This window comes from Pinus tabuliformis, chromosome 7 (genome assembly GCF_031772625.1).
Source record: "Pinus tabuliformis cultivar Carrire ecotype Pingquan chromosome 7, CPIR1, whole genome shotgun sequence".
NCBI lineage: Eukaryota > Viridiplantae > Streptophyta > Pinopsida > Pinales > Pinaceae > Pinus > Pinus tabuliformis.
In genome coordinates, this window is record NC_142293.1 from 1694706708 (window position 1) to 1694719679 (window position 12972).

At 39.9% G+C, this 12972-nt stretch overlaps 1 protein-coding gene across 3 annotated transcripts in view; it reads right to left on the reverse strand.

Moving 5' to 3' along the window:
• Positions 1–12972, reverse strand: part of LOC149255039 (uncharacterized) — a 171364-nt gene that overhangs the window by 92562 nt on the left and 65830 nt on the right. The window lies entirely within an intron of this gene.

Below are 12972 nucleotides of genomic sequence, written 5' to 3' on the forward strand. Positions count from 1 at the left end.
GAGGAACCTTCCGTGAAAGTAAGAAGCCGAACAGGTATTAGGGATACCTGACCATCATGAGCACAATCATCCAAAATGAGCCTTCGTCATTCACAGATGCTGTCAAGCATCAAGTATGGAAGGATGCTATGACCGAGGAATATGAGTCCATTATGAAAAACAATGTTTGGGATGTGATCCCCAGACCCCAGGACAAAGCAGTTGTCACTTCAAAATGGCTTTACAAGATAAAGCATGCAGTTGATGGAAGTGCGAAAAAGTATAAGGCTCGTTTTGTCGCTCGTGGCTTCTCCCAGAAGGAAGGTATAGACTATGACGAGATATTTGCACCTGTTGCCCGATATACCACCATCCGCTCAATCATAGCCCTTGCTGCTTCGCAAGGATGGAACCTACATCAGATGGATGTCAAGACTGCGTTCTTACATGGTTCGACCAAAGAGGAGGTCTATGTGGAGCAACTGGAAGGATTTGAGATATATGATCGAGAATCTCAAGTATGCAAGTTGAAGAAGGCCCTCTATGGGCTAAAGCAAGCACCTCGAGCATGGTATGAGAGGATCGATAGCTACTTGATGAAGCTGGGATTCACTAGGAGTGAAGCCGACACTAACCTTTACTTTAAGGTTATAGATGACAAGCCTCTCATACTAGTGCTATATGTTGACGACCTCTTTCTAACAGGTGAGAACCCTCTCATTCACAAATGTAAGAGAGAGTTGGCTTCTGAGTTCGAGATGAAAGACCTAGGACTTATGCACTATTTCCTAGGACTAGAAGTCTAGCAGAAACCAGGGGAGATTTTCTTATCTAAAGGAAAATATGTGATGAAGATATTGGAGAGATTCGGCATGGTGCACTGCAAGCCCGTAACTACCGCAATGGAGATTGACTTCAAGAAGTTAAGCCGTAGTGCTGCCGGACCTATTTTACGAAATGCTACCGAGTATCGTCAACTCGTCGGAGCATTAATGTTCTTGGTGAACTCCTGTCCGGATATATGCTTTGCAATCAACACATTGAGTCAACATATGGTTGAGCCTCACCACTCACATTGGATTGGTGCCAAGAATATGTTGAGATATCTTCGTGGCACAATCACTCATGGGTTGAGATACACTGTCGGAGATGTGAAACTACTTGGGTATATTGATGCTGATTGGGTAGGCAATGTGGTGGACCGAAAGAGCACTTCCAGGTGTTGTTTCTCTTTGGGATCTGCCTCGATATCCTGGATGAGCAGGAAGCAGAAGTCAGTGGCTTTGAGCACCGCCGAGGCAGAATACATTGTTGCTGCTAGCATGGCCTCCTGTGAGGCAGTCTGGTTGCGAAATCTCTTTAGTGAGCTATTTGGATTTACATTGGATACCACCGTGATTCTATGTGACAACCAGAGTGGGATCCGTTTATCAGAGAATCCCGTATTTCATGATCGCTCCAAGCATATCGATATCAGGTACCACTATATTCGAGATATGGTGCAGCGAGGAGCAATAAGGCTCCAACATATCGGTACAGATGAACAAGTCACCGACATTTTGACAAAGCCCCTAGGAAAGGTCAAATTCCTGACTTCCGAGAACGACTTGGTGTCATTCAAAGACCCTCTTATGAGGGTCGAGTATGATGTATTGAGCTCTGGGAGCTCTAGGGGGGCGCAGGGTACTTCTTGGAGCAACATGTGACCATAGGGCGACTCACCATCCCCTAGTGGTGCACTATGTACAGGGTAAAGTTTCAAGCTTCCCCTGTGACACCCCGTGGCGACTGTGGAACAAGATGATTAGTTCTCCTGTGGGCCAGGATGATTCGTTCTCCGTGGCGACTATGGAGCAGGATGATTAGTTCTCCTGTAGGCTAGGATGATTAGTTCTTCGTCGCATCCACTAGACAGGATGATTCGTTCTCTTGTGGACAAGATGATTAGTTCTCCTGTCGAGGCATCCTACCCATGCAGTCTTGGACTCATGGGAAGTACCTCTCATCTAATCAATGAGCAGGGAAATGAGGATAGGGACCATAGTAGTACAATCGATGGACGCATCGTTGTATCTACCGTACTCCCTATGCTAGGATGACCTCCATTGATCTGGGATCAGTGAGAATGTTTCACACTCTGAGACTGACTTCGAGTCAGTGGAGGATGGTATGATACATCCTCGATCATTTCTTCTTCTTCATAGTTCGAGCAGAGCAGAAGCAAAGCAGAGAAGAGTGGGGTCAAGCCGTACAAGACAGTGCATTTGATGCATGGATAGCAGCGACGGTCCTACGGACTGCAGATGAAGTTCTCCCTAGTTGAGAGAGAGTGTTAAAATTGGCAACTAGGGCCAAACTCCATGTGGATCACCTTATTTATGGCTTCTGATATTTTTCCTAGATTCCTCTCATTGAAAGGTGTAGGATTGATCTAACGATCATCCGATTTGATAAGTATTTATGGAGATATGAATTTATTTTGATTATGGACAAATTGTCAAGGTCGGCCAGCAAACTTATGTAGGCTTAGAAGCCTCAATGTTTGCATATAAACACAAGGAGCCTTCTCAATTGGACAATTCATTCACTCATCTTCTCTCTCTCTCCTACGCATAAAAGGAGCCTCTCTCTCTCTCACACGTGTGGCTGAAAAGAAGACGTCCTAGGGCAAGGAAGACGCAGAAAGAAGGACACTAGGGCAGCAAGTCATCTCTTTGACCAGTGTTGACCATCCAGAAGTGCGGATTGGGTGTGGTTGCCTCTCCTAGGTAGGCCGCAATTTTTGGCACGAAAACCGAGGTGATCTGACCTCTAGTTTGACCAGTGTTGACTGCCCTAGTTTAAGGTTGCAAGTTGACTTCAGAAATCTGCAAATTGACTGTAATTTTGGGGATGTTTCTTCAGGCTGTTCGAGGACAAGTTGACCAGAAATTGACCAAGCATTTTAGAGGTCAGTTTCAACTAGTTTGACCAAGTTTGACTTTGTTGATCTAGGGTTTGCTGCTGCTGATATAAAATTACAGAATTCAGATTTTGTACTATTTATCTCTGCTAAACTATTGAAGATAAAAGAAGATTTGATCAAAGTGTTTCCCCACATTGGGGTTTGTCCCTGGCTAGCCGCCACATCTCGTGTCTCTTGCCTTGGCTTGTTTTCTGTTGATCATTTAATGTTCTATCTGCACTTTACTTAATGTATATGTGATTGCTAATCTGTGGATAATAAGAAGAAAAATAAGTAAACTGCTCTAAGCATAAAACATACCATAATTTAACATGTTATCACAGGACTGAGTTGTGCACACTTCAATATTCTTCGGAACATAAGTTTGTTGTTTATGTTCTGAGTGATACGGATTGATAGATTGATTGAGATGTATGTTCTTGTGATTCGGATGTAGATAAAGAGTTTTTTTGGTTTCCCTTATCATCTGTGTGGCAAGATTCTAATTTACTTTAGGTTCCAATGTCCTCGAGTTGGTTACAAAATCTTCACTTGGAATTTCCTTCATCTCAACATCTGAGTGTGTTTTTTGTTTAACTGATGTGTCTTCTTCTTGAGTTGTGATATTCACTGGATTGATATTCATTCCATTTTCTTCAACTTGGACTGAAACGATTGGAGACTTTGATGTTACTTCTTGAAGTTGTTCTAACTTGTCATTTAGTGACTTCTTGTCACATTTAAGCTTCTTTATTTGTGTAAGGAGGTTTTGGTTATGATTCCTTAGGCGTAAAACCTATTCGCTTGTTGTATTGTCAATTTTATTCTTAGTAGCCTCATCATCTTTTAAACTTTTGATTTATTCTAATAATGTTTGATTAAGGTTCTTTAAACGAAAATTTTCTTCTTGTTGTTCCAAGAAGTGCATCTTGAGTTCCTTCTTTATGGCCTTAGCTTTATTGACTTGTTCAAGTAGTTTTTCATTGTGTTCTTTAAGACGCGAAATTTCTTTGTCTTTACTGGAAATGACTTCTTCAAGCTCTTTCTACTTCTTTGGTATAGTTTTTTTATTATCTTCAAACATTAATTCTGAAATATCCTTAAAGTCTTCTGATGAAGGCTTTATCGGCTTTGACTTCATTGTCACATCCTTGAAGGTGGTCATCTTCCTCTTGTAAGGAAACATCAAAATCTTTTTTTCTAAGTTTAACATGAACGTACCCAATTCTTTTAACCAAGGTTGACCCAAAATGATGTCAATTCTTTTAACATGGTTTTTGCCAAAAATATATGTTCTTTCTCCTATGTTTAACTCTGGAATTAATAATTGATTCGCTAGATTAACATTGATGTAATTTTCCTCGTTATGTGTGTTGATAGTGATATTAATCTCCTTCCCTTGGGTATTCCCTTTTAATGTAATTAATCTACAATCTGCAATTGGAATACTTTTATAGGAAGAAAAAAATCCTTTCCTTTGAATTAGACTCCATTTGCCTTTTTTGAGATGAAATTAGGGTTTTTGAAGATAACCCTTCTTAATCTCTATAATAAAATATTGTTATTTTCTTCTTTTATGACCTTCAAAACATTGTACGTGTATATAGACTTCTGTGAAACTTTATATAATATATATCCCCTTTATATAATATTCGTCTTTTTCTTCTTTTTTTAAATACCCTTTATATATATATATATCCTCTCTTTTCTTCACCTCCCTTCTTTTTTTTAACTTTATATGACTTTTTAAATATACATTTTTATTGTTCCTCTTCTTCATTTCTTTCTTTTTATTTTTTTGAACTTTGGATAATAAGAGACCTTTTTTTTAATTAAAATCTCCTTTTTATAAAATATATATATCACCCTTTTAATATAATATGAAACTTTATGATTCTAATAATATAATGCTTTTATAATTAAAACCTTGCTGGTATACTATATTGTTTCTCTCACTTTATTGATTACAAACTTAACTTGTTTTTATCAAAAATATTAATCTTAGTGACTGTAGTGAAAAGTCGTGTTCTTTGATATGACGTTCAGGTGTTAATATTTTTCAAGATGTTTAACAAAAATAGCAGGGGTGAATGTGCACTTCACTTTGTTTTGAGATTATAGAGTCCGAAGAGGTGGTTCATAAACATTGTTATTTCCAACGTTATGTAGTAGTGATTTTTCTTAAAAGTGGTTGCTGGTCTGCAGCTGTGATGGCATGAGGGTAAGGTGAATCACATAGTCGGACGAAGAAGGACGAAGTGTCGGGAAACAAAGTGCCGAAAGAAGTGTCGGGGTATATGGTGCAGAAAGGAGTGAAGACTTAACTTGTGCTTGGAGGATCTCTTTGTCAGGGGTCTCGGGTTTGGCATTGATCAATAGAAGCTTCAATAAGAGAAATTCACTAAAGGATTTTCCTCTCAAGAGAAGAGAGGTTTTGGCCCTGGCAGAGAGCCAACATCTTGTTTTCTTGTTTTTATGTTTTGGTAGCAGTTTCATGAAGTACACACATATGCACTAATAAGAAGAAGAATAAGCTAACAAAAAAAGTAAAGGGCAAGGTTAACACATGGTATCAGAGCGAAGGTTAACACATCAAGGAAAGGGCAACTCAAGAACACTCATCAAGGAGAAGCACCTACAAAGTTGAAGCATCAAGCCTAGAAGTCTCAATCACTTCAAGGACAAGAAGGGTCTACAATCCATCATTCATCAAGGAGGTCTACATAGCAAGAAGAAGAGCCTTACATAAAGGCACCTACAAAGAAGAGCAAATTGAAGCAGGACCTACATCAAGCTCCGAGTCATCAAGCAAGTCCACTTGAAGGCGGCAACTTGAAGTACATCAAGCCATCAAGTCTTCAAGGAGGAAGCAAATCCATTACATCTCAAAATCTATCAAGTAAGTACATGTCCCCTTCTGAATAAATTGGTAGGTTTGCAAAGAAAGCAATAAATTGGTAGGTACCAATAACTTTCTTGCATGGAAGAAGAGGACTGATCTACTTCTCAAGGAGAATGAACTCCTTGAACATGCCAAAGGGAATATCATTTCCCCTTCTAAGGAACAAACTCAAGCCTTAGCCAAGTACAATAAGGATGAGACAAGAGCTCAAAGGATTCTGATAGAATCAATCAAAATCTCTCTCATTCCTTATGTCTCCAAGTTTGAGACATCAAAAGAAATTTATGATAAGCTAGTAGAGCTATTTTCGATATCCACAACCGAAGAAGTAATATCTTTGAGGAATGAATTATAAAATATATAGATAATAAAGGAAGGAATAACTCCCTACTTCATGAAAATATCTGAAATGAGAGATCAACTTCAAGAGCTTGGGGAAGTCATGTCTGACAAAGAGATGACAATTGTAGTACTCAATGCTCTACCTGAGGAGTGGGGAACTTCACATCAAGCATATATGCCAAGAAGGAAGCAACCACTCTCAGTGAAATGTGGTCTCTATGCAAGACAAAGGAAACTAAACTTAAGGCAAAAGAAGATGTGGGATCAAAGGAGCAAGCATTTTCTACCATGGCCAAAAGAAAGGGTAATTTTGGCAAGTTTGGTCCATGAAGAACAAGCAACAAAGACATGTCCAAAATCCAATGTTTTGGATGCCAAGAATATGGACACTACAGAAGGAATTGTCCTAAGCTTAAGAAGGACAACAACAACAAAAGAAAGCAGGAAGAAGCTCACATAACTCAAGAAGTGAAAGAAGAAGGAAAGAAGCAAAAGAAGGAAGATCCTCCTGATCTCTACTATGACTAGGTCAAACTCTTTACTTCTAGACTTCTTTCAAATTTTTGAGTAGTATAGGAGCATGAAGGAATAGAATAAAATTGCATGGCTAGAAACATCCTCTAGAATCTAGAAGCATGATGTATATAGAGTTCTAGATACTCATGAAGATGTAGCATTTATAATAAGAATAAAAATGAATAGGTAGAAATATCTTCTAGAATATAGGAGCATGGCAGATATAGCTCAAGATATTCATATAGAAGAGGCATACCTAGTATAGGACCTCATCCACGATGAAAGGAAAATTGATCATGAATCTTAGAAGACCTCCATCATCAAAAGGAAAAGAAACATTTGTGAGGCAAGGATCTCTAAGATCCTGTGATGGAATCTTCAAAAGAAGGTTCATAAACCCAAGCAAATGTCTCATTAGGAATCTCATTCATGGGATTCAAGAAAAGGATGATATGCAGGCAAGCTAGGATGAAGCAAGAAGGGCCACACCAAGGACAATCAAATGAAGCTAAGATGATCAAAGGAGAATCAAGATGAGGTATGTATGCATCAAAGCTTAGTCATGTTATCATTTGTATATTATTGAGTCATGGGATAGTTCTATAACATGATCAAGCATGAAAGAATCTCTTTCACCAAGAACATGCTCGAGGGCATGTACCACAATGCAATGAAGGTCAACAAAAGAATATCCTCACATAAGGAGTATAAGATTGTTGACTAAGAAGCAAGAAGAAATGTTGACAAGTCCAGGAAGCAAGTAATGAAGGAATGCTCTCGCAAGAAGCATTAGATAGTTGACCTATCTATCTGATAAGAAGCAAACGAAGAAAGAGATCAAGCATGTGGAAGAACACCATGATCACCGAGAATCACTATCTGACAAGATACTTTGAAGATATCTCCCGAAAGAAGGCAAGACAACTCTGATAAAGGAAGAAAGGACCCTTGACACCTATGAAGGCCTTGGAGATATAAAGGGTGCAGATAACTGATTCTACTCTACAGAGATGTCGTGATGAAGAAGCCATCCACCAAAAGAAAAAGCAATGTTGAAGCAATATTAGGATGAAGTCATGATGGGCTACTAGGTCAAAGCATGTAAACAATCAAGTACAATGAAGCATCCATGAGAAGAATATTCTGAAGCATGGACAAGATGACAAAGGAGTAGCCAAGATGACAAGAAAACCTGATGAATGACAAGAAAGCCACTTTCCACGAAGGAAGCATGACATGACAAACCAGGGATGAAAGTGATCAATGGATGGTGCCCTACCTAGAAGAAGTCTAAACAAAGACTTCATGACATCAAAGAAAGGAAGAAGATCAAGCAGCTAAAGGACACCCGAAGAAGCAGTTGTTGATGAATGAAAGACTCCCTAGTTAAGAGGGAGCTCTAACAGGTCCCTGATCAAGAGGGAGATTTGGATCACCCCTAATTACAAAGGAGTGAGAATTGTGTTTTCCATTTCATGGGTCATGCACTAGACCAGGACTAACAGCCGTAAGTCTAGATGAAGGCCATGAATGGAAATGTAGACACAAGATAGACACAACATCCTTGTCTTCACTTGGGAAGAGAGAATGGGAGGATTAGGTAATCATCTGGCATCTGATACTCTTTGAGGATGTGTAGGGCATCCAAGACAAGAGTAGGCAATAGGACTGATATTTTTTGAGGATTAGGAACCCAAGATAAGAATAGTCCTAGAAGGTCATACTCGGAGAACACCCGGGTCAGTATGTACCTTGAGAGACAATGATGAAGGTGTCTATAAATCATTGGTCTCGCCAGCATTGTAGCTCATGGTCTCGTAAAGAGATGGAGTTGTTAAGTCAAGGACTTGCACTATGACAATGCTGATGGATATGATGCTATAACAGATGGATTGCTAATCCGGTTTCTCTTATGTGAATTCTTCAAGATTGATAATAACCAAACACCTTGGAAGATTATATGAATACCTCCCTAGTTAAGAGGGAGTGTTGAAGGAAATGTAACTAGGTTCGGTCTTCATAAATGTACTTTTGATATTTGTATTTATTCAAGAAAAGAAATATTACTTTTATAATATAAGTCAATGAGTTTCTTGCTCATTGAAATAGGTCTAGCACTATTTAAAGTGTTATAGGTGAGTCAAATAGTCAAAATAATAAGTTGAAGACCTTAAGGGCATGGTATACCTTGCATGTATATGTATTATGGTCAAGAGAATATCTCCAAGCAAAGTCACAAGCATCCTCCAAGCTACGACATCCTAGGAAGAAGAAATCCAAAGCATAAGAACAGTCCTCAAGTCGGCCTACAAACAAGTTATCTAGTCGGCCTAAAAGAAGGAGAAAACACCTATATATAAGGGTCGTACTCCACTCCAATATAACGCATTCATAGCTCTGAAATTAGCGCAAAAAACGAGGAACAAACCTCTTCCTGCAGTCACAGCAGCACTATCATTACAATGACATAATATCATTGGTTGGGAAATCTAAGCAGGCCTATAAGGCCCCTCACTCAAGCATTGAAGGAGCTCTCACAAGCGAAGAAGGAAGAGGTCTACACCACAGAGAAAACAGTCACACGTGCGGAGGTAAAGAGGTTGTCCAACACTCCAATGGCAATTCACATCACAACATCAAGACTTGATATCTTTTGCGATGGAGACAAGAAAGAAGGGTGAGTATCTTTGTATTGAAGGATGGATCTATCTATATATTGAAGGTCAAATCTATGAGGTTGACATTCTGTTGAAGAATCGAACTCCTGAAGATCTATCCTCATGATTATCATTTTGTTGAAGGGTCGAGTTTCCAAACAGCAACAAAGCTACAAAACTGAAATATTATGATGAGAAGAGAGACCGAAGTTCTGCCCTAGGAGAGCAGACCATACCAAATTTTATTAAGCGCATCTATGACTTGACTAGGAGGATGGACCAGGTTTGACCTAGTATTTGACTTAGATATATCTCTGTTGAAGTAATGAATTTATTCTAAGGAAATGGTTGTTGGGTTTCTCCCCCCAATGTGGGTTTTCCGAGAGTAAACTATTATGTGCTTGTGTGGTTGTCTCTTTATGATCCTATTGGCATATTGTTTATTGTTGAAGTTCCCTATGTAACTATTTTATGATGCACAATAAATGTAAGAAAAGATCAATCTAAGAAAGAATCATAAGAAACAATTATCAAATTAGAGGACTCTTCAAAAATCAACACAATCCTCATTGCAGTCTTGGACTAGCTCCCTCAAGGCAGATGAAACACTTGCCCCCTCCAGAAGTTGACCTCATAATCAATGCCCTCCATGAATAACATGGACAAAAGGTTCTTCTTTTGGCCAAGTACATAGAGTACCCTCCTAACTCAGGCTAGAACTAAATTGTCTCTTGTCCCCTCACTGCATACTTGCCATCATCGCCAAGCTCAATATGGATCCATGAGTCATCCTTTGCAAAACCACTGAATATATCTCTAGCCTTTGCCATGTGGTGGGAGGTGCCACTATCCAAGTACCAGGTGCTTCTAGCAATAATGTTGGTAGAAAGGCAAGACAAGTAAAAATTCACTCTCGATATTGGAAGCAAGCTCGCTCAACCGTGTCTCTATTGTCGCTGCAAATATTTGCGACTTCCCCTTGCCCTTATTCTTTTGTGGATATTGAGAAGTAAAATGGCCATTCTTATGGCAAATATAGCATTTGATCGTTTTGCTCATATCTCTCTTCTACCTAGACTATTGACCCTTTCCATCAGTGTCACCCTTCTTGATGGAAACTTTCCCTTTAGTCTTCTTCGTCTCGCTGACTAGGGAGAAGTTTTCATTTGTTGCTCCTTCTCCCTACTTGCTAGTCCTGGACTCTTTACGAGTCTCCTCTTGGATGTAATCATCCCAAAGTCTCTCCCACTTGGGAAGATGTTCTCGGGCATAGATGCCCATGATGAATGGTTCCCAAGCCTTGGTGAACCCATTTGAAGCAACATTCCTATGTTGCAGGGGAGCACTCTCTGAGCTTAATTTTGAGAATAATTTCATACTCATGTTATCGCTTTGAAAAAACAATACCAAGGCATCAAACATCTCCTTGAGATCTCAAATTTTCCACAAACGAGGAATCAAATGATCCTTAATAGCTGCAAGGATCACCCTTTGTGCCTTTATGTCCTTATCCCACACTTCCTACACTGCAAGGTATATTGTTGCTACTCCGTGTATGCTCCTTGAGGTCTACGTTAGAGTTGGAGGGGGGTTGTACATGACTTCCCAGAAGTCTTGCTCCTTCAAGATCACTAATATTATTGCCTTCCATGCAAGAAATTTGAAACACCATCAAATCAATCTTCAACTTTCACAGTAGTTACTGGCATGGCTATCCTGAGCTCTGTCTCTCAAGCTTGCTGAAGAGACCTGGAAAACAATATATTTGTTTTTCTCTCAGAGCAAAAGCTCTAATACCATGTTAAATTATCCTCAAATCAACTATCTGAACAAAAAAATCAAATCTAGTTTCTTGCTAGAATTATTAACTGTTAAAATTGGCAACTAGGGCCAAACTCCATGTGGGTCATCTTATTTATGGCAGCTGATATTTTTCTTGGATTCCTCTCATCGAGAAGTGTAGGATTGATCTAAAGATCATCCGATTCCGATAAGTATTCATGGAGATATGAAGTTATTTGTGTTATGTGACAATTCGTCAAGGTCGGCCAGCAACCAAATAACCCACGTGTGCTCAACGTTTTAGTATAAAAGGAAGTGACTTGATAGTCATTTAGCACACACTTCAGTCTTGATTTCTCTCCACTTGTTTTGGGTTTTAGTGGAAGAGAAGTCTAAGAAGAGGAAGCCCTAAATGTAGGTCTAGAAGGAGACCCTATTCGCAATAAAAGAAGGATGCCCTAGCCACAGGTCTTGTGAAGGTTTGGCTGCAGTTCAAAGGGAGATCTAGCACGGTGAAGGAGGCCTAACAACTGTCCCTAAATGCAATCTTATCATACCCTAGATGCCCTAATCTATACACTGTTTGAGACAACCCTTAGACGTTGGAAAAGAGATACCCTAACCGCAGTAAAGAGGCTCCCTAACTCGATGTCTAAAGGATGCCCTAACCAACAAAGAAGGTAGGTACAACGTGGGAGTCTTAGGGTTGTTGGAGCCTCTTGGTGACTACATCCAAGCCGAGTTTGAAGAAGGGAGCACGCAAGTCTGTGAGGGCAAAAAGAGGTAAGGTATGACTGTTTTGGAGGGCTGTTAGGGTGCCGCAGAGATCTGAGGTAGGCAGCCATGCTAGCCACTCCAAAACAAGGTTGCGTGTAGGCTTGAGAGGCTTCCATATGCCCAAAACAACAGCATATGGAGGCAACACTTTACCTTGACTAGGCCGCAGTTATTTGGAGGTTGTTTGTGTGGGTTGACAAAGATTGTTGCAACGTGATCATGCCCTAACCAGGAACAGCAGTACAGCAGTATTGCAACAGCGTGTTGGGTCAAAGTTTTGATGCAGTCGGCCCTAATCCTATACAGACTTGGAGCAGCATAGCAAGATGTATAGTGCACATAGGAGCAGCTATGAGTACATGTTGTACAATGCAGCATAGTGCACATAGGAGCAGCAATGCATAGCATGATGTACAGTGTAGCATATGATGGTGCAGCATGGTGTAGATCAGTGTTGCTGGACATTGGAGCAGCAATGGGACAACATGGTAATGATGGACATATAGCAGCAACGAGAATGTATACAGCAGCAGGATGATGAGGTATTGCAGCATGCATTTGGGTGCAACATAGTGCAGCAGTACAGTGATAGGTACAGTCATGAGTAGTGAAGCATGATGAGATGCAGCATAGTGATGATGGGTGCAACATGGTGCAGCACAGTGAGGTGCAGCATGATGATGAGGTGCAGCACAATGATAGGTGCAGCATGGTGATGGAGTCACCTTCGAGAATCAGTTGAAGCAACATGTCTTCATCCGAGTTCAGCTACCTTATGTATCATCTTCTTAGAGATGATCTATGCTCTTATTTAGATAAGTCAAAGTGTTGACTTCTATTGTATATGTACTCTCTCTCTCTCTCTCTCTACTGAACTATTGAAAAACATATATGAAGAATTGATCAAGGGTTTCCCCACATTGGGGTTTGTCCCTAGCTAGTGCCACATTTTGTGTCCTCTTGTCTTGGCTTGTCTTCTGCAATTTATGTTTATGTTCTATCTACAATTTACTATTATGCTGATGTGATTGCTAACCTAGAAAAGATATTGAGCTAACTGTGAAAATTGAAAT